Source organism: Molossus molossus, unplaced genomic scaffold (genome assembly GCF_014108415.1).
Source record: "Molossus molossus isolate mMolMol1 unplaced genomic scaffold, mMolMol1.p scaffold_m16_p_2, whole genome shotgun sequence".
NCBI lineage: Eukaryota > Metazoa > Chordata > Mammalia > Chiroptera > Molossidae > Molossus > Molossus molossus.
The window spans coordinates 6,352,152-6,375,170 of NW_023425355.1; the positions used below are offsets into that span (position 1 = coordinate 6,352,152).

At 45.5% G+C, this 23,019-nt stretch overlaps 1 long non-coding RNA gene and 1 pseudogene across 1 annotated transcript; one reads left to right on the forward strand and one right to left on the reverse strand.

Annotated features, from left to right (window-relative positions):
• Positions 1-462: 462 nt before the first annotated feature.
• Positions 463-16,615, reverse strand: LOC118636628. The gene is made up of 3 exons (XR_004960677.1): positions 16,565-16,615; positions 10,810-10,889; positions 463-594 (listed from the first exon to the last, which is right to left on the reverse strand). It is a non-coding gene; the product is annotated as an uncharacterized LOC118636628 (long non-coding RNA).
• Positions 16,557-16,703, forward strand: LOC118636874 (annotated as a pseudogene).
• The last annotated feature ends 6,316 nt before the right edge of the window (positions 16,704-23,019 follow it).

Consider the following 23,019-nt stretch of genomic DNA (forward strand, 5'->3'; position numbering starts at 1 on the left):
AGTTAGCCAGGTTTTCTGGGGTGGTTGACCCTTTTTTTTTTTTAAGAGTTCGATCTTTTATTTTTATTTATAATTTTAATTTTTTTTTTTTTTTGTTTTTGTTTTTGTTTTTTTATCCTCACCCGAGGACATTTTTCCAATTTTTGTACAGATAGAGTGGGAGGGAGAGAGAGAGGGAGAGAGAGAGAAACATCGACGTGAAAGGGACACATCGAGTGGCTGCCACCTGCACGACCAACCAGGGCCGGGGACAAACTGCAACCGAAGTACGTGCCCTTAGCGGGAACCGAACCCGGGTCTCTTCGGACCGCAGGCCGACGCTCTAACCGCTGAGCCAAACCGGCCAGGGCTATAATTTTAATTTTTTAATCCTCACTTGAGGACATGTTTTTCATTTATGTCAGAGAGAGAGGAAAGGGGAGACAGAAAGAAAGAAACATGGATCAGTTGCCTGACCAGGAATCAAACTTGCAGACTTTTGGTGCACGGGACCGAACCATTGAGTCACACCGGCCAGGACTGTTGCTTCATTCTTGACGCAGGGCTTCTTCCTGTTACTTGTAAGTCAGATCTTTAAAGCCTCCACCACCTGGGCTGAAGGGGAAAGTAAGAGAGTGAATCCTCTGTATGAAGACCACCTTCCTAAGCCCTCCTTCTGATCTAGTCAGGCCTGCCTGTCCCATTCACCTTAACTGTTCTTTGGTAGCCTTCTACGTGTGTAGGAGAGAGGGTCTGGACAACTAGAACCCTGTCCACATTTTGGGAGTTTGTTTCCTATACCCTGTACAGAGATGGACGTGTGAAAAGGTCTCCATAAACCCAGACTGTGACCCCAAACCATTTTTTGCAAACCCCTCTCCCATACCATTCATCCTGTCACCAGAAAGTATTCCTTACTTCCCAAAAACAGCATAAATTAACCCATCCCCTTATCTTTCCTTAAGCCATTAAGATGCCTGCCTTCCTCCCCCTCCTGCCCTCTCTTTTTTCCAAAACACACACACACACACACACACACACACACACACACACACAAAATCTGCTCATCTTTGAAAGCCCAGCTAAAATGACTCCTCCTCTGTGAGATCTTCCTTATCATTCTGTTAGAATTGATCGCTCCTCCCTCTCCATCTCCCCAGCAGTTTATAGTTCTATTTAACATAAACTCTATTCTCCCTTGTGTGCTAGTTGTTTGTTTACTTGTCAACTTCTCCACGTCTGGGGTGTATTCACCCACCACCACAGCCTTACCTCCGTCACACAGTGCCTGGCACCGAGTCTGTGGTCAGTCACTGTTGACCCAACAAATGAATGGTTTGCTCATCTTTTCCCTGGTCCAATGGGAGGCTCAAGAGAAATCTTGGTCCATGTGTTACAAAGTCCTCCCGCTTCCATGACCCGCATCCTCCTCTTCCCCAGTTCCACACACAAACCTTGGGCCTTGTGTTTTTTCTATACTCGTCCTCTGTGTGGCCCAAAAGCAGTGAACTGCACCCCTCGGATGGCTGCTGCGCTACACTCACCTACTTATTTCTCAGGCTATAAAATGAGGAATTGAAACTCACAGTGCACGTGATATGTGTCCAGGCACTCTCATCACATTAGTAACCAGATCAGAAGTGAATCCCTGAAAAGTTTCCCGAGTTTTCAGTTTGCTTTGCACACAGACACCACCCCTGAGCATAGAAAAGTGGGTAAATGGTGCCACACAGTGGCTAAGAGGCTTATCTTCACCTAACTGGCCTTGTTCCTCGAAAGTGGAATTCCCAGCCACACCCTGTTCTCCCTTTCTCCCCTGAAGGATGAGGGGACAGGGAGGCCACCTGACAGTAATAAGCCACAGGATATCCATGTAGCCACACCTTTTGCAGGCAGGAAACTGGACCAGGAAAGTTTGGGGAGTGGAGGCAACAGACAACTTGAGAGCCAGAGAGACCGGTTTCCTGAAGGGATTTTGAAGAGGGGATTCAGACCTTCCTTCTGTGAATCAGCTCTGAAAGCTGTTCCCTGGGCCGGACACAGTCCTGTCTATTTAGAATATGCAGATCTGAAGATCCAGGGTACGGAGCTAGAGAGGACATTCCCAGCTTCTTTCAATAGGGGTTTCAACAAGTTGGTCTGGAGGTTAAAAAGCTGGGCCTTTCTCCTTTTGAACACAGAACTGTACCCGAGTTGATCTCCCAAAGCCTTCTTGGTCAAGCTTCTAGTAGGAATCTTCTACATTGTAGGTCAGAGGAAAGGAAGGTTTAATTTCAGGCAGAAAAGGGAAGGGGAGGCAGGTTTTGTGTTATCTGCCAAGAACTGACAGCATGCTTCATCTGGGAATGGAGATTCTTGGAAGTTTAAGAAACAAGAAGCTCCCTAGGGCTGCATCTAGGCCAAGGCCACCTGCTTGGCCCCTCCAATAAGCCATCATCCTTGACCCCCAGATGGCCTATGGCTGGATGCCTGGGTTGAAAAAGAAGGTGGGGAGAAGTTGGGCTGCCAGGAAAATAAGGCCTGGCCCTAGCCCTGTTCCGGAATGAAATTGGGGGCAGATGACTATAAATCAGGCAGAGGCCCAACGACAAATCAGGCAGGAGTCCTCTTTCTTCATTCCTCTCACATCTGGGTTTAGAGTTCCAGGAATCTGTCCAAAGGATTGGGCCCCGAATAAGCTGGCTGCTGGCAGGCTGGGGAGGAAAGGGGATGCTAAGAAAACTGGATGAGGGGAGGAAGGATGATAATGGGATGGAAAATGGACAGCACTGAGGGGTGACAGAGGCTTAGACATGAGGCTGAGGCATACTTTGTGGACTGGGGTGGAAGTTAGGCAGCCAAATGATGTTTAAATGAAATGATCTTGAAAATTGATTTCCTGGTTGGCTTGGAACGCCTATGAAAAGAGCAAGACACCATACCCCAAGCCAAGGTCTCAGACCACAATTTCCTCTTCCATCTACCCCCCTCTTCAGGCCCAGAGCACATGATGTCATTGTCCCCTAGAGTTGTCCCTCCACCCCAGAGGGGTGCTGATTTTGGAGTTAGTATGATTCTAACACTTGTTGTCTAACCCCTTTAAATCCATGGAGTATTCCATATACTTCACCTACCTTTCAACATCTAGTACTCAATTAAAACAGAGGGACAAACTGGTTATGGCAGGTTACCACCCAGATGTCCATCTACTTAGCACCCCACAGTTCTGTGAGGTCGGCAAGACAGGGAGAGTTATCTCCATTTTATCAATGAAGATATTGAAATTCAGAGAGATGAAGCTAATTGACTCAAAATCTCAGTGCTGGAGGGCTCTAAAATTACTCGAATCAAAATCACCGTTTGCCAGAAACTCCCAGGCCCAGCCCCATTAACTCTCCTGCAGATATACAATTAATACGAAGCCTTTACATGCAAGTACTTTCAGAAATGGGAAGATTTAACTAGAAGTGATATCAACTTAAGATGGATAAAATGGAGCCGGCCCTGAAATTAAACTGAGTGAATGGGAAGCTTGTCTGGATTGGAAATGAGAAGCTTCTGGGAGGAGCACAGATAAATTCCCTTTTCTACAAGAAGTTGCTAAGAACTTTTAAAATCTGTCTCGAAACTAAGGAAGACTTCTGAAGCTGCTCAGTGCCAACACCCCACTTCCCCCTCTTCTACAACTGCCCTTCGGTACCCTTTGCTTCATTGTCCAAAATCACTCTCCTTGCCCTGGTTAGTTTGGCTCAGCAGTTAGACCGTCGGCCCGCAGACCAGAGAGTCCCAGGTTCGGTTCTCGCTAAGGGCACGTACCTCGGTTGGAGTTTGTCCCCGGCCCTGGTTCGGGTCGTGTGGGTGGCAGCTACTCGATATGTCTCTCTCATGTCGATGTTTCTCTCTCTCTTCCTCCAGCTCTATCTGAAGATAAGTGCAAAAATGTCCTCGGGTGAGGATAAAAAAAAATCACTCTCCTTTCTTCCTCCCCTTTCTCTTTCTTTTCTCACCTCCTCCACTACAGCTCCCTGCTGACCTCAGGGCCACACAGAATGCAAAACCAGACCAGAAGAGACTAGAAAAAATATTCTGGTGGCTTCCTTTGAGAAAATCTGGTCTCAGTTAGAGGGGAACCAGTGATTGTGTATATTCCCTGGACTAGAACAGAATTAAGAAATCTACGTAAATATTTCCCAGCTTCTTCCACAGCCCTGAAGGGTCACAAAGGAATTTAATTCAACTGTTAGAACATATGATCCCGGCTATTCCAATCTATTCAAATTAATATACCTACTGGTTTCTGGGAACAAAGCAACAGAATTTAAGCATAGAGTTCTTCCGAGGACTGTAAGAGGGCTTTTCCCCTTCTCCTTACTAAGGAGAAATTGAAAAACAGGAAAAGAGCCCGGCTGGTGTGGCTCAGTGGTTGAATGTCGACCCATGCACCAAGAAGTCGCTGGTTCGATTCCTGGTCAGGGCACATGCCCAGGTTGTGGGCCAAATCCCCAGTGGGGGGCATGCAGGAGGCGGCCAATCTATGTTCTCTCTCATTGATGTTTCTATTTCTCTCTCCCGCTGCCTTCCTCTCTAAAAATAAATCAATAAAGAAAACAAAATTTAAAAAAAGAAAAACAGGAAAAGAAACAAAATCACCCTTTGCTACTCAACTGCCCAGTCCTTCCACTCCCTCATTCCCATGTCTAATGACTGAGTAGCAGCAGTACTTCTCCACCTCCAGCTTCTTGGAAATCACTGTGCTCTGAGACAGGCTTTGTCTGAAGTCCACAGCCTACTAGGTACGGAGCCTGAACTAGGAGCCCCCGGTTTAGGCTGAGTTAGAGAAGAGCTGACACCTAATATTGAGCTGCTTGCTGTTTCCGAAGTTGGGAACTCTCCTGCGGTTTTAGCTGGTTTGCATCCGACATCCTCTTACATTGTAGCAAAATCAAGACTCAAGAGGAGAGGGGCAAAACCACCTGAGCAAAGGAAGGAAATAACAAACTGCGGAGTGCTGAAAATAAGCCTTTATTTTAGAAAAGCATCTGGGCCAGAATCAGGATGGGAGGTCTGGGGTGAGGCTCGGATGGAAGGGAAAGAGGAAGTCTAGCCAACTGCGTGGAAGTCAGGAGACTTGAAAAATTTCCAGCCAGCCTGGGATTAAGAGTTTGGGTGCTGGTCAGAGGTGGCAGCAGAGGATATGATTCCAATTTGGGTTTCTATACCAGTTTGGCTACTTTGAAAGACCATCTGGAGTAGCAGCTGCTGTACTGCAAATGAACATCTCCTCATCCTTTGCCAGAATGTCAAAGACTGAAATTAAAAAAAAGAATCCAGCTTCCTCCAGCTCTAACTAGTTTTGGAGTTGGGGTGGGGATGGAGGGCATACAGATCCAGAGAAGTTAGCCCTACAAATAATTTAGTCAGTGTAGTTATTACATAAATAATAGTCAGCAAACATAGAAATACTATTACTATGAAAACTGGGGCCCAGGGAGAAATTTCTGTCTACATGACATTAAAATTAAGCAGACCAGTTGTTCGGTTTTGATCAACTTAATGCACGTGATTGATTCAGCGGAAAACAATTAGCCAGTAGAGCTTCTTGGCATGAAGACGACCAAATACAGTTTCTCCCACTAAAGTTTTTGCTTTCCCACCCCTTATTTTTGATTCGTGGAAACACTATGTCTGGTCTCGCTTGGTTTTCTGGTGCTTTCACCTCAGAGCGCAGAGGACAGAGCACTCCTGTGCCCATCTCCTGTGCACAGCTGTTCTCTCTGCCCATCCTACCCTTGCCAGGCCTGGGCCCCGCCTCCATGCAGAAACAGGAGCCTGTGGAAAAGAGCTCACTCTCTCTCTGTCTCTCTCTCTGTCTCTCTGTCTCTCTGTCTCTCCTTTACCTACCTCCTTACCTCTCTCCCACAAGCCTATGAAGGGCTCTGGACATCTAACCCAGGGCCCAGGCCTTGATACTCTGCTACCCCTCTAATAGCAGGGGTTTCATCTTATCCAGACCACCCATTCACTGGTTTTGGCAGGTGCCCCAAGGAAGCAGTGGGAAGGGGCACAATTTTCCTTTCCCTCCCTCGACTTAGGAAAACATGGGGTGAGGGGAGAGCCATTACCATGCTGAGCAAAGCAGTTCTCTCTCTAGTTCCTTACACTGCCCCCTCTTGAAAAGCATCTCCTGGTAAGAGGCCTTTGTTGAATTTAAAAGCAGCAAGGGATTTTCTAAGGCGCAAAGATGGGAAGGAAGGCAAAGGAAGGGGAGAGAACGGGAAAAGGCAGGGTCTTTTTCAACTGAGGCTGGCTAGCTTGCTCCCTAGATTCTCACTGGGATTGTGGCTGAGTTCTAGAGGCCCTGGGAACAGTGAATTGCTCTACATCTGCATCCTCTCCACCTTGCTTGGTTTTCCCCTAGGAGTTAGAGAGCCATCTTTTGTACAGCTGATGTAATTGAATGCATTTGTGAGTACTCATTTTGGATGCTTGTGGCCAGGGAGTTATAGGCAGGAAGCTAGACAATAAAAGAATAAGCGGGGAGGGCTGTTGGATAAGAGGAGGGAGTAACAGTAAAGGGGAAAAGGAAGTTAAGGGGGAAAAAAGAAAAGAGAGTAGTTTGTGCAGAGGAAGCTAAAACAAAGGCAATGGGCTGAACCTGCAGCAGGGCACCCTCGCCCTTTTGGGGGCTGCCATCGAGTCTAACCAGAGGGTGGTATCTCAAAAAGTAGAAAGATAAGGCTTGCCTCCTCATTGAATAGGGGGCCACAACACAAAGACTCTTTTCTAATTTCCATAAAAACAGTCCACCGAAAGGGTACCTAATAAATACAGCCCTGCTAAAAAGTATGAATTACGTAGACTTTTACAGCTGGAAGAGGGATCTCAGGGCCCATTCAGGCCACCGCCCCTCTCTTCTCTCCACCACCACCGCTTTGAAGCTGAAGAAATCTAAAGGGAAGGTACACAATGTATAGCCACAACTATATTCTCCTGACTTGGGGGAAGGAGAGAAAAAAAGGCACTTTCTGTAATCATGAATCCTTAGCACAAAAAAAAACACTTCCTGAGTTTGGATTTTCAGGCACTCTGGTAAGCTAGTGGGGGATGGATTGGGGATAAAGGGCCCCTCCAATGTCCCTCTAGCCACATCAGATGATGGTGAAGTAGAGAGCTTTAGGGTTCAGAACTTTAATTTTTTAAGGGGGCCCTGAAAAAGGAAACCCCTTGTCCCCATTCCAGCAATTCCGATCACTCACTACTCAGGCCTTAACTCCAAGCAGGAGGGCCACATCCTTTTTATCCAGAACCCTGGAAAGAGCATAGGACAGCAAGTTGACAGTATGTTCTCAAAAGAAAAAAAAAAAAAAAAGTAAGGAAAGGGTTTAGGGAAGATCTCGGCTAGTCATTTTCCTCTAAGCCAGAGGTTCCCAGATGTTGCTTAAGCAACCAGAGCTGGCCTCAAAAGCCCAAAAGAATGCAGTAATAATTTGAGAAGAGGCTTAGGGCTAGAACTAGAGATTTCCCTAAAGAGGCAATGTGCTGTGAGCAGAGTTATATGAAATATTTCATAAATTAACTGTGCTGTCAGCTCAAAACCAGAGCAGTCTTTTGCATATTGCTCTGCAAGTATATGCACCATCCAGATACATTGTTCAAGGCTCTGATTTCCACACTACGATTTGTCCAGGGAATCAAGCCTGTATGTCATCTAGTTCATTTTGCATGCAGACATGCCTATATGCAACCTTCAAAGGCCCTTTTCTTCTAACTGCCCTGGGAAGACAGCAGGACAAATTACAATATAATTAGTAGTATAATAATATACTATATATAATTGTAAATAATATAATAAATCGCTATTATAACTGGAGGAAACTGAGGCCAAGGTAGCAAAGCAATTTACCTAAGAATTGAAAAGGAACATACCTAAATTTTCCACCACCACCCCCCAAGCCAGTATTCTATCCCCTATATTTTCACTCCTAGCATAGAGGCTGAGGAATATGAAACCATCCAGAACTTGGACTCAATCCAAAGCATAGGAAAAGAAGGGGTGTGGGTTTCAAGGGCCTTAAAGGTAGAGGTGGTGTCAAGGAGGAAGCATTTGGGCCCATGTATGGACATGCAGGGCTGAAGCTCTATGTAAAGTCAGCTTCTTGCAGTTGATGAGCTGGGACAGGAAGACATCCACTTTGCAGAACACGTTCTCCATCTACAGACAACATACAAGGTAGGCTTGGACCCAGGGCTAAAGCTCAACAACTTTTGGGCCAAGCCAGAGTGACAGCTGCCATGCTGTGTGTCCCTGCCGTGAGCTCCATGGAGCGAAAAAGGTGTAAGAGAATCCAAACCCTGGGTTTGTACACAAAACCCTGTGCAGTCTCAATCATTAAATGCACTCTTACAAAGTACAGTGGAACCTTGGTTCTCAAACTTAATTCGTTCTGGAAAGCTCTTCGAGAAGCAGTTTGTTCGAAAACGGAATCACTGTTTCCCATTAGAAATCATGTAAATTGAATTAATCTGTTCCAGACCCCTAAACGATTCTGTTTTAACCGTTCTTATATATAGTACATGTCTAATGTACTGCTTAATCTATAAACATACACTTCTTTTGTTAAAGTTATCAACCACCCCCTACTAGCCTTTTACAATCCCTTTTGGCACTCCTTCCAGGGGTGTCTTTCAGGAGGTCAGCATGTGGCTTCCTCACTTTTTCACTTATCACTGTCTCGTGCTGTCACCTGCTGCTTTTTGTTTATCCAAATCAACAAATTTTTCTACCTCTTCAATTGCCTGTGATCGTTGTTTCTTTCACACGCATAGGAACACTAGCGCTTTTGAGGGCCTCTTTCTGTGTTAAAAGTGTGCTAATCATCCATTTCGCAAGCAACAAAAGCAAAGAAAAAACACAAAAATATTCACAGCACAGTTTCCTGAGATTTTCACCAGGGAGGCATAGCAGTAAAATGACTGGCATTCTCCCCTTTGTGTTCTGAGAGACGCTTTTTTTTTTTTTTAATCCTCAACGGAGGACATTTTTCCATTTTTTGTTCAGATAGAGTGGGAGGGAGAGAGAGAGAGAGAAACATCGATGTGAAAGGGACACATCGAGTGGTTGCCACTCACATGACCCCAACCAGGTCTGGGGACAAACTGCAACCGACATACATGCCCTTAGTGGGAACCGAACCGGGGTCTCTCAGGACCACAGGCTGATGCTCTAACCGCTGAGCCAAACCAGCCAGGGCGAGACACGCTTTTTTTATGCTGAGGTATCAGTATGAAAGGGTTGTCAGGTTGAGAACCAAAGTTTTGTTTAACAACAGAAGCATTATTTCCTTTTTTAAAATTATTATTAATTAATTTATTTTTGTTACAGATGTTTCTCCGCCCCCAAACACCCTCCTCCCAATTCCGCCCACCCCCCCAGCATTGTTGTCTATGTCCATTGGTTATGCATACATGCATGTAAGTTCTTTGGTTTATCTCATCTTCCCGCCCAACGCCCACCTTCCCCCACCCCCACACCCCTCTTCTGAGGTTTGTCAGTCTGAACCATGTTCCTTTATATGTCTGTGGGTCTATTTTGTTCATTATATTCCACAAATAAGTGAGATCATATGGTATTTGTCTTTCTCTAATTGGCTTATTTCGCTTAGCATAATGCTCTCCAGGTCCCTCCATGTCTTCTCAAAGGATAAGAGATCTCTCTTTCTTACAGCCACATAGTGTTCCATTGTGTATATGTACCAGAGCTTTTTTATCCATTCGTCTACTGATGGACACTTGGGCTGTTTCCAGATCTTAGCAATTGTAAATAGTGCTGCTATGCAAATTAAAACAACAATGGGGTATCACCTCACACCTGTCAGAATGGCCACCATCAGCAACTCATCAAACAAGTGTTGGCGAGGGTGTGGAGAAAAGGGGACTCTAGTGCACTGCTGGTGGGAATGCAGACTGGTGCAGCCACTGTGGAAATCAATATTGTGTTTCCTCAAAAAATTAAAAATTGAACTTCCATTTGACCCAGTGACTCTACTGCTTGGAATATATCCCAAGAAGCCTGAAACACCAATCAAAAAAAAAAAAAAAAAATACATGTACCCCTATGTTCATAGCAGAGGCATTATTTCCTTGGACAATTTGGTCAACAATTGTTCAAGATGGGAGAAGTTAGAGAACCAAGGTTTGACTCTCCTTGCAGACATTTCGCAGGGCCCACAGATTCACATCCCAGGCCATCTGGTGAAAGAGCTTCTGGAGCTCTTACCGTTAAAGGAAATTGGCACAGTGGAAGGAGAGAACTGGACAGCTGCTTTGGCTTCAGGCTCCGAGATTCCTTCAGAAACCTCTCTCCCTAGATACACACTGACCTCCTCCCACATTTTCTGGGAGGAAGGAGTTGAGGGAGGAGGCAAAGCCTAAGCAGGGAAAGTGAGAAGGGGAGAGAGGAAGAGATAGGATGGGACAGGAGGTCTTTGTGTTCTGGAAGTGAGGAATGATAATGCAGTTAGGTGGACCTTAGATGACTTAGGTTTTCACTGAGGAATTTATCAAAACAGGCTGAGCCCACAGGAGGAGGGGTGGGCTCTTTCTCGTCCTCCTCCCCATCCTCCACCAGCCTTCGCTACTTGCAGAAATGGGCCTCAGGCTACCACAGAGAATAAAGCATCCCAGGACTCTAGAGGCCAACTTGGACCTTGATGCTAATAGACACTGGGAGTGCTGCTGGGAGAAGGGAAGGATGAGAGGGAAGCACAGGGAAACCTAGTTGAGGGCTGTGAACTCAACCTCCTTGTTCTTGTCCATGAGGTGGAAGAGCAAGGACATGAAGCTACAACAAACCTGATTGTGAAGGAAGGTAATGTTGTTCTTGTCCTCCAGACTGCCCACCAGTAACGGCTCTTTCAGACACAGTCTCGCTCCTGTGGGAGGTAAGGGTTGTGTGTCCAGAAGCTTTGCACAAAGCTTCTCACCTCAGGTCTTTGCACCCCAGCTCCAGCACAGCTCTGCGAGCTCGTTTCCATAGCACTCAACCTCCACCCAACAGTCCAGAGAAATAGGACAAAGCCTATTTAATTCACAGCCCTGGGCGACTCACCACTCTCCTGGCGAGCACATACATTGCGTCATCCAAATTTACCATTACGTACTCACATTCAACCTGCCCCTTGATCAGACACACATTCCCCCCAGATGTATGTGGGTGTGGGCATGTGTATAATGTGTGCATACATACACACAATCATAAAGTATTCACAATTACACAGCCCTGGACATGCAAAGTCTCACACAACTACATATGCATACACTCAACTAAGCCTGCACGTGCACATCAGTCACACTCACACTGTTTACACTCATCCCCTTTAGGCATAAACATGTCCACAGTTTGTCACACTCGTAACTTGTTTTGCATCCTCACATAATCATATTGTTCTACACACCCACAAGATAAAATACAGATGCAAAGACGCTCAACCACACTCATTCACACACGTTCCCACCCTCTGTGCGTACCTACACACATTCAGTGCTACCTTCACACACACCCAGCATGTTGCTTTGCAGGTACTAAAGCTTTATATTGTTCTGTAAGTCCTCCTAGGTCTTTTGTGTGACATCCTTGTTTCCTGCTTCTATATTGTTTTCTTGTACTTTTTGAATTTGTCTATATGGAAATTTTCATGGATATGCAAAATTAGTGAGAATAGTAAAATGAACCTCATCAACACATTACTCAGCTTCAACAATTATTTATACATGTTTAAATTAAACAATGCAACAGAGATTTAACATGTGCCAGTGCTCTGCATGTGTATGCTGTTGGAATATAGCAGGGGACTAAGGGTATGGCATAGTGCATGTTTAATAAATATTTGTTGAATTAAAATGTTTCAGGCTCTAGGCTGGCCTTTGGGTTAAATAAAGAATTAATAAGTCATTGTTCCTGCCCTTGGTCTGGTAGAAAAGGCATATATGAACACATAACTCATAAAGTTAAATGTTATACTAGAACAGAAGTTGGCACTCTACAAACCAGGCAGGGAAGGCAAGTCCAGTTAGTCATCTGTTTCTAGAAATAAAGTTTTATTGACACACATTCATTTACACATTATCTGTAGTTGCTTTTGCATTACAACAGCAGAATTGAGCAGTTGCAGTAGAGACCGTATAGTCCACAAAGACTAAAATATTTACTATCTGATCTTTTTCAAAAAATATTTGACAACCCCTGCACTAGAGGGCTGGGAAAGACTCTAGGAGCTAACCTGATGGTGCCTTGGAGGGGAAGTGGTAGTGGAGGGGGTCAGATAAACTACTCAGAGTGGCACAGGGACCTGAGTCTCAGAGGCAGAGTGTAAGTCTCCATCTCTCCCCTGTGTCCATGATCTACATACTTGGGCTCTTGGATAGGTGCTGGTTCACCCCCAGAACACACTCACAGACCTCCCTGCACCCCTAAATACGCATGCAGTCATTCGTTTCCCACAACAAAGAAGGACCTTATGTAGAGAGGGATGTCAAATACCAGGTATCCATGCCATGTTCACCCAAATGGTAGAACAGGTCTGCCAGGACATTCAACCCAAATCACCTTCTCATTGGCCTCAAAGACTGCATTCAGGAGCGTTGGCAGTTAAGCCAAAGGAGATAACTGAGTCGCAAAGCACAGACACATTAGATCAGGAAAGCCCCTCAGAGATCCCTGGGTCTAAATTCATCCTTCCCCATTTACATATGGGAAAACTAACACCGAAAGAGAGGTAGAGAATTTTCCAAGGTTGCATTAGGAATCGGTGGCTGAACTGGGACCAGATTCTAGGTGACCTAATACTTTTTTTTTTATCCTCACCCGAGGACATTTTTGCATTTTTATCTTCAGATAGAGTGGGAAGAAGAGAGAGGGAAAAACATCAAAACATCGATGAGAGAGGGCCGGGGACAAACTACAACCGAGGTACATGCCCTTAGCAGGAACTGAACCCGGGTCTCTCTGGTCCACAGGCCGACGCTCTAACTACTGAGTCAAACCAGCCAGGGCAGGTGACCTAATTCTTGAAGCAAAGTGTTAGGCATCTAGTGCAAACCCTTTACATATGAGAAAAACAAGTTTCAGGGAGGTAAAGATACTCAGAGTAACACTGCATGTTAAGGGCAGGTCTGGAGCAAGAATCCAGGACGGCTGAATCCCAGACCAGGGTTCTTTCAAAATAATTTAACTGTCTAACTCAAATGCCCAGAGAGAAGCCTATCTAAAATCCCCCAGGGGTCTTTCCATTAAGCCATCTTGCCTATTATGAACCACTCTAGTTAGTGCCTATTAGCAAGTGGAGGGGAGTGATAAGAAACCTGCCTGTCCCACTCCTCCCATTCCCAGAAGACAGCCTCTGCCAAGGGGCGGGGGTGCCTCCAGTGGTGCAGTCAGAGCATTCCTCCTTTCCTCCCTCCACTCCACATCTGGGCCTTCTGCACTCACTTTATCCCCAGTGAAGAAGACGATGTTGGAAATATCGGACAGATACATGTAAAAACAATAATGAAACTAAATGACCTTCTTACACCATATGCAAGAATAAATTCAAATGGATTAAAGACTTGAATGTAAGACTCGAAACCGTAAAACTCTTAGAAGAAAAGTTAAGCAGTAAAATCCAGGACATTTTTCCTGGTAATATTTTTTCTGTTTTCTGTTTTCTGGTGTGTGTGTGTGTGTGTGTGTGTGTGTGTGTGTGTGTGTGTTTTCCAGGGAACATGGACTTCAACTTAGATTACAAAACTAAGGTAGCACAGTGCGGGAGTGTATAAGCGTGTGGTACAAGTCTCTTCTGAATAGAGGGCCCTGGGAACAAGGAAAAATAACTGGTCTTAGAGTCGGGGGAATTGAATTCTAGTCCAGACTCTGCTCTGAGTTCCTCAGTGATCTGAGCAAGTCACTTTCCCTCTCTGGGATTTCACCTTGACCCCCAGGAGACATCTCCCTCCCTCTACCCCTCATCCTTTCTGTGAGGCCCAATGACCGGCCAGTTGGCCACTAAGTATCTCATCCTACCCGTCAGGTCAGGCACACAATTCTGGGAAATCAATGAAGTTTTTCAGCAGGAGGAAACTAACCAGCATGTTGAGCTCAAGCACGCAGTGGATCTGGGTGGTCAGAATAAAGATGTCGTGGGAGTACACAGCCATCATGGCTTCTTGGTACCCTGGGACAAAAAGCATCTCAAACAAGAGGCAGATGATCAAAAAGATAAGGTAGTCCCTCTGACAAGGTGGAGTGAGGGTTTTCTGGGCTGGGAAGCACAAGGGTAGGTGGTGTTTCTGTGGGCTGCGTGACTTTGGGCAAGACACCTAATCTCTCTGGTCCTCTCTGTACCCAGGAACAGTAGTTGCTGCCTAACCTGCCCTAGCTCTCCAGGTTCCTATGCGGAGTGGGGAAATAACATCTGTGAAAAGCTTGGGGTTCAGATAAAGTAAAGTCTGGTACAAGAGGAGTTGGCCCAGATTCGGGATCTTCTTTTCACCCACAGACTCCCTGGCTTCTGTCAGAGCTCAAATATCTTTATCTACCAACTTTTACCCCTCAGGAGTTAACCCTTTTTGTCTAAGACCCTCATTAGCTTGGAGATGAGACCAGTGGTAGCAACATGCAGCCAGAAACTTCAAGCAGAGACTGTTGGCATCCTAGATCTCCTGCAGGGATAGTCTGTCTTCCAGTTTCTCCAGCAGTAGCTGAAGAACTTTGGAGCAGACCCTGGAGTTGGCACCCACTGCCTTTCCTAGTTCTGCCTACAATCACCTTGGGTCCAGCAGCACCCTCCAGTGAGCCTAGGTCAGGTCCAGTGAGCTCCCAGGAACACACACAAGTTATAAAACGTTAGTTCATTTTCCTATTTATTCATTCCACAAACTTTCCCAGAACTCCTACACTGACCTAGACACTGCCTAGCATGAGAAACACAGTGGGACAAAGACCCAGTTCCTACAATAGAAGTGTTATAACACATATGCAAATAATCAAAGCACCCTCTATATCATTGTCACTTGTCCTTTTGGGAATGTGGCAGTGTTTAAATTAGTATATACTATATGGATATACATATGTAAGCGTGTTGTGTTAGAGGGAGGCACAGAGTGCTAGTGGAGTTCAAAAGAGGAGAAGCAGACCAGGTCTCAGAGACAAGGGAACCTTTTTGAACTGGGTCTTGAATGATGAGCGGTTTTCTAGGCAAAGGGGATGAAGGGCAGTCCAAGTGGAGGAAATGCCATGTGCAGAAGCAGGCCCAGAGGCATACAAGGACATGGTAGATTCCAGAATAGTGAAGGGTTTCATGGAGCTAAAATATGAGAGAGTGCGAAGAGGTAGAAAGTAAGGGCTTAAGGTTGAAAAAACTGGTAGATGCTTGATTATAAAGAGCTGTGCTAAATTTGGATTTATTTTTTCTGATGATTATGAGGAACCAACAAAAGTTTTTTTTATTAAAAGTTTGGTTTTTAAAGCAAACAGATTCCAGCATCTTTAATCAGGACTGAATCCTTAAGCCCTCCTTAGATCTATGTTTTTCAAACTTCAGGGAGTTTTGAAATAGACTTTTAAAAGGCCACCGTTTTTCATGAAATAGGAAAGAATTGATATTTTCAGAGTACATCACATGGTGAGTGTAGGTATTGTTTCATGAAACTTTTTTTTTTTTTTTTTTTTTTTTATCCTCACCCGAGGACATTTTCCCATTTTTTTGTTCAGGTAGAGTGGGAGGGAGAGAGGGGAACAGAGAGAGAGAGAGGAACATCGACGTGAAAGGAACACATCGAGTGGCTGTCACCCGCACGACCGACCAGGGCCGGGGACAAACTGCAACCGAAGTACGTGCCCTTAGCGGGAACCGAACCCGGGTCTCTCAGGACCGCAGGCCGACGCTCTAACCGCTGAGCCAAACCGGCCAGGGCTGTTTCATGAAACTTGTTTAAGGGATGTGTGTGTGTGTGTGTATCTGAACACACACCCATAAGAAGGGATATGAAAATATATTCCGATTTGTAGGTCTCTGTCAAAGTGTCTGAAAACCACAGCCCTAGAAGCTCGGATTCTGAGATGTGAGCAACTTCAAGCCCTTCTCTGTCATTCTCAGTCATCTCTGACCTAACTCTTTCCAGGAAGTCAGGTGTCAAGCTCAGTACTGGTCATGGTGGCAGAAAACTCCAGAAAGATAGGGATATGTTTTTGCACAGGTACCAAGCCAGGGGAAAGATGGCCTGTGGCCCAGCCTCCTTCACTTTGGTGAAGGAGAACTGTTGGTAAACCTGCTTGCCAGTGCCAGTCACCTGAAAGTGGGGACATGAGCTGGGCTTGAGGGAGATGTTCACCGCCTTCTACCCTGAGCCTTGCAGTCCTCTCAGAAAAACATGGATTCGTTTGTTTGTTTTTAAGTACTCTGTGGAGAGAGGGGATGAATAAGCAGAGCACAGAGGACTTATAGGGCAGTGAAAATACTGTATATGATACGATGATGATGATGGATACGTGTTCTAACCCATAGAATGTACACTAAGAGTGAACCCTAACATAAACTATGGACTTTACATGATTATGAGCGATACTTACCTGGCAGGGGAGATACCATGATCACGAAGGCGGTTTCCCCAGGGCGAGGCTTATCCACTGCACTCCGATGTGCTGACCCCTGCGATTTCCCCAAATGTGGGAAACTCCACTGCGTAATTTGTGGTAGTGGGGGACTGCGAAAAGAAAAAAAAAATGATTGTGAGCTAATATAATTGCTTATCTTTAATCATAATGAAAAAATTCAAATTAAAGTGAGATACCATTTTCACCTATCAGACTGGCAAAAATTAAGAACTTTGACAATACCCAGTGAGGTGATAATGTGGAGAGAGTCATTTTTTTTTTTTTTAATCCTCATCTGAGGACATTTTTCTATTTATCTTCTGATAGAGTGGAAGGGAGAGAGAGAGACAGAAACATTCATGTGAGAAGGACACATAGACTGGTTGCCTCCCGCACGACCCTGACCAGGGCCAGGGACAAACCATAATCGAGGTATGTGCCCTTGACCAGAATCAAACCCATGACTCCTTGGTCTGTGGGCCAATGCTCTAACTGCTGAGCCAAACTGGCTAGGGCGTCACTTTTTTTTTTTTTTTTTAATCCTCACCCGAGGATACTTTTTTTCCCATTTATCTTCATGCAACCTGGTACATGCCCTTGACCAGAATCAAACCCTTGACTCTTTGGTCTGCAGGCCGACACTCTAACCACTGAGCCAAACCAGCCAGGGCAAAACAGTTACTTTTATATATAGGAGGAGCATAAATTGGGCAATTTCTTTCAGGGCCAATTTGTCAATATTTATCAAAAATGTTAGGTGTGGCCCTGGCTGGTTTGGCTCAGCAGTTAGAGCATCGGCCCACAGACCAGGGAGTCCCGGGTTCAGTTCCTGCTAAGGGTACGTACCTTGGTTGCAGTTCGTCCCCAGCCCGGGTTGGGGTTGTGCGGGTGGCAACCAATCAATGTGTCTCCTCTCTCACGTGATGTTTCTCTCCCTCTTCCTTTCTCCCTCCCACTCTATCTGAAGATAAATGCAAAAATATCCTCGGGTGAGGATAAAAAAAAAAAAGGTAAGTGTGCATACCTTTTGATCCAACAATTATACTCCTAGGAATTTAGCCTGCAAATGTATCATGCCTGTTTATGGATATAAGAACAAGCATATCATATAATGTTGTTTCTAGTAATCAAAGATTAAGGGAGAAATCCCTAAATATTCATCATCTAGGAACTAGTCAATTAAAGTATAAATTCTACCTCCAACTATGCCTCCGTCAAAAAGAATGAGGTAAATATGTTTGTACAGATATGGAAAGTCATCCAAATACAGTTAAGTAAACAAAGCAAGGTAGAGAACAGTGTGTTTAGTATGAGTTTGTAGAAAAATAAAAAGTATGTTGTTCTATATAAACCGTAACATTTTCTGGAAGGAAAACACAAGAAACTGTTACAAGTGGGTACCTCCTGGGGAGTGAACCTGGCAATCTGGCTGTTTGTGCTTTTTAAATTATTTACTATGCTGCCCAGCTGGTGTGGCTCAGTTGGTTGGGCATCATCCCATGCACTAAGGGGTAGCCGGTTTAATTCTGGTTGGAGCACATGCCCAGGTTGTGGGTTTCATCCCCAGCAGGCAGCCCATCTTTCTCATATCAATGTCTCTCTCTCTCTCCCCCTCCCTCTCCCTCTTCCTCTCCCCCTGCTCTCTAAAAATCAATAAAAATATTTTTAAAATAAATAAATAAAAATAAATTATTTACTATGTGGGCATATTGCTTTTAACTTTTTTAAATGTTAATTTTAAAGTTACTTGTATCTCTCGCAAAAATCTGAGGAAGTGAGTACACTCCTGCCAAAGTGTTTCAGTGCTTGTTTTTGCCACTTCCTCTAGGCAGGGCTAAAGTCTAAGGGTGAATGTATGTTGGTCAAACCCCAAATAATACACCTTTCAGAACATTGACTGGCCGCCTCCTGCATGCCCCCCACAAAGGATTTGGCCCACAACCTGGACATATGCCCTGACCGGGAACTGAACCAGCAACCTCTTGGTATGGGGTCGATGCTCAACCACTGAGCAACACCGGCCTGGCATGTACCTCATATCTTTTATGGAGGTATTCTTAAAAGCAAGAAAGTCTTCTTTTTCTGGATTCTCACCCATGGTGGCAGAAATGCACAGAGGTGCTGCTGAACTCCTTGCCCTATGTGATTCCACTCTTCATAGTGATTGGGGGGGGGGGGTCTCTGAAAAAGATATCTTACCTTATCCAAGTGGTGCCCAAATACCTCAAAGATGCTGCCTAGCAGCCCTGGCCGGTTTGGCTCAGCGGTTAGAGCGTCCGCCTGTGGTCCAGAGAGACCCGGGTTCGGTTCCCACTAAGGGCGCGTACCTCGGTTGCAGTTTGTCCCCGGCCCTGGTTGGTCGTGCGGGTGGCAGCCACTCGATGTGTCCCTTCACGTCAATGTTTCTCTCTCTCTCTCTTCCTCTCTCTCCCTCCCACTCTATCTGTACAAAAAATGGAAAAATGTCCTCGGATGAGGATAAAAAAATAAATTAAAAAAATAAAATATTAAAAAAAAAAAAAAAAAGATGCTGCCTAGCAGCCATGTGAACATGGTAGATGAAACTATTCTGATTTTCAAGGAAGGCTGTCATGAAGCCCCTTGGTTGGAGCTGGTTGAAGTGCTCCCCAAAAGCCTGAGACAGCCAGGAACATTGGTGGTATGTGAGGAAGAAGTAGTCAGTGAATTGTCCTTTGGGAGGAAGTGGTGAAGGGTGCAATGACCTCTCTCAGGCTTACTGGCTCAAGCCTTAAGAGGTAAGGCTGCAGGGTAAAGGCTAGAAGGCAGACATTATCCTGTTTCCCTTCCCTACCTTAGCACACTGACTCAAAGTCTCAGAATGTTAGAGTGGCAAGGGGCCCTGCACAGATCATGGAATTCACTCCCTCATGTTATAGAGGTCCGAGAAGGGAAGAAACTTGCCCATGTCGCACAGCAAGTCAGCGGCAGAGCTGGAGCCAGAGCTCAGAACTTTTGGCTCCAAGTCCAGTGCTCTTTTCATAGTATCCGCATGTCCTAGCAACTCAAGGGAGTCTGGCTGAGATTCCACGGTTCCACCAAAGAACGGAAACTGGGTCACTCCAGTCTCCCAAACCTACATTCCTGCAAGTCTTGCTCATAATCACTATCTTCACAATTTGGGAGCTATTTTTAAATAACTTCCTAGACAGCCCCAGGAGTGCTGAATCAGTGAAGCTGACATCACTCTCCACCCAGGTCCTGCTAAACCCTGAAGCTTGGGATCAAGAGCCTGCTCTGAAACTGATATAGTAGGCAGTGCGCAGGATAGGAACAAGAGGCCAGGTTCTGAAGGTCACCAGGGTGGAAAGCCCCAGGTGCCTAGTGGGCAGATCTGAGAAAACAAGTACTGTAGGGTGGGACCTTGCCCCATGGTGACCTTTCCTCCCCTAGCATTCTACAGGTCATGTGGATTTAGAACCCCTGAACTTTCATATCTTTGGACTCTCCCCTGAACTTTTATCCCCTGGCATGTAGCTAGTTATGTGGTAGGTCGCCTTAGAGGATGAACAAGTGGGCCAGAGATAGCCTCATAAGACTCCCAAACAAGTCCTTGCACAACCACTCCCTTAAGCATTAAGCCCTCAGGACAATGGAAAAAAGCCTTGGGTTTGTTGATCAAAGAGACAGAGTTTTGGTCAAACTAGAGACGACATTTAGACCTCAGCTGTGTTTCAGCTCCAGGCCCAGAAAAGCAGAAAAACCAGAAGTGACACCATGGCTGATATCCGGACAAGAAGCAATGACTGATGACCCCCCCTACCCTAGCATCAACTAATCAGTAGAAACCTTGACCCTAAAAGGACACACCGGTAAAACTGATGAATATTCTATTGAAATCCACCCCTGAGACCTCCCCTAAAATCCCTGCCTTTGGAAAACAGATAAAAATCCCTTAGGATGAAGGACCCAGTGCACGGGCTCTCAGTGCACGGACTCGCTCTCTAATTCATTCTCATATTCTCTCTCTCTCTCTCTCTCTCTCTCTCTCTCTCTCTCTCCCTCCCTCCCTCCCTCCAGTGCCTTTCTTTCCATTTTCATTCCCCAAGGAGCAAACCTTTACTTTCTTTCTCCTAAGCTCCAAGAGCCCTTCTTTTGTCTCCATAACTTGCTTCCTGAGCCCATACAGCCTACCTGGCTCACTTCTTCCACAGCTCACTTCTTCTACTTCCGTAACTTTCTAAATAAACGTTTGCTTGTATTTGAGTTCCTTGGCTCTGAATTCTTTTCTTAGCCAAACTCAAGGGCCAAGGTCTAACATCTGGTGCCATTTGCTGTTGAGAAAATCTCTCGGTATCCTCTCTTGGGCTAAGCTCTCATGAAGGAGCTCTCCCTCCCCCCCAAAGTAAAGACTTCGCCCCCACCTTATATCTACCACACTGCCTAGTCAGAGATGAGGGTGAGACAGGGGTCAGGAGTTAAGGAGCTGCCAAGGCTGTGGCCCTCAGTCAAGTGACAAGAGGCAGCCTGCTCTGGCTTCCTTGCCCAAAGATAATTCATTTCTGGCCTCTGAGAAAGAAAAGGAAGTGAAATAGAACAGATCCCAGGATCAAAAGAGGGAAAGGGATGACTCCTTTAACTTAATGATTACTGTTCAAATTCCTTTCGGCTTCCCAGCAAAGGTTTTCACAACTGGACAGTCCAACCCCCTGCATGACAGAGAGAAGAGTGAGGCCCACCAAGGGGGAGGATTGGTGAGGAAGTAGCTAAGCCCCAACTGGAATCTTACCCTTCTGCTGCTGCACCCTGAGGGTGTACACATGAAACACTCCTTCCAGGGCATATAGCTGGGTTTCGTCCTCAGGGTTCCCAGAGAGCATGCCCCAAACAGCCACAGGTACCTTATCTTGGTGAACTCCATGCTATACTTCAGAGGAGAGACAAACGTTTCAGCCTTAGAGTGGCAGTTTTAAATGGGATTTCCTTAGAGAAACCAAAAGTGAATGTTTGGAGAGGAAGTCAGCACTCTTGTGTAGGGGGACTTAGACTATGGAAGTAGGCATTGTATACTCAGGACTGATATCCAGGTGGTACACACAGGTAGAATTGTACAGGTTGTTAAAATATTGAAAAACATCTGTACTTATTTCACTCCCCCCACCTCTACCCTGATCCCTTTTTTTGGGGATCCCCAACATTCAGAATTCCCCCACACAGTCTAGAAACCCAAAGGTAAATTCCTGGCATAGCAGAGGGCCTCTAGGACTTAGCTCTGGCACAAGGGCCTCCAATGATTCAGGCTGGTCAGAGTCTCTGCCAAGTGTTAAATGTTTTATTTTACTTTTTAAATGTTAAATGTTTTAAATATCATCTCTGATTATCTCCATTTACTGTGGGGGAAAACTGAGGTTCAGAGAGGTGAAATGACTTAGCCAAGGTCACACAGCTAGTGTTATGGACTGAATTGTGTTCCCCTCCAAGTTCATATATTAAAATTAAAATTGTCAGCCCTGGCCAGTTTGGCTCGTTAGAGCGTCGGCCTGCGGTCCGCAGAGACCCGGGTTCAGTTCCCGCTAAGGGCACGTACCTCGGTTGCAGTTTGTCCCCGGCCCTGGTTGGTTGTGCGGGTGGCAGCCACTCAATGTGTCCCTTCACGTCGATGTTTCTCCCTCTCTCTCCCTTCTTCTCTCTCCCTCCCATTCTATCTGTACAAAAAATGGAAAAATATCCTCAGGTGAGGATATAAAAAAAATAAAATAAAATTGCCAGTACCCCAGAATGTGAGAGTATTTGGAGAAGTGATTAAGTTAAACTAAGGCTGTAAGGGAGGGACTTAATCCAATCTAATTTGTATCCTTATAGGAGGAAATTTGAACACACAGACACCAGGATGCACAAGCATAGAGAAAAGACTGTGGAACACCGTGACTGGTTTGGCTCAGCAGTTAGAGCGTCAGCTCATGGACCAAAGGGTCTCAGGTTCAATTCGGGTCAAGGGCACGTACCTGGGTTACATGGGTTTTTTTGTTTTGTTTTGTTTTGTTTATCCTCACCCGAGGACATTTTTCGTTCATATAGAGTGGGATGGAGAGAGAAGAAGAGTGAGAGAGAGAGAGAAATATCAACGTGAAAGGGATACATTGAGTGGCTGCCACCCACATGACCAACCAAGGCCAGGGACAAACTGCAACCGAGGTACGTGCCCTTAGCAGGGACCGAACCCGGGTCTCTCTAGACCACAGGCTGACGCTCTAACCGCTGAGCCAAACCGGCCAGGGCTGGGTTGCAGGTTTGATACCTGGCCCCAGATGGGGTTGTTTGGGGGGCAACCTATCAATGTGTCTCTCTCACATCAATGTCTCTCTATGCCTCTCCCCCCCACACTCTATCTAAAATAAACAAAAATATCCTCGAGTGAGGATTAACAAAAAATAAATAAATATTAAATCAAAAAAGAAAAGACCGTGTAAACA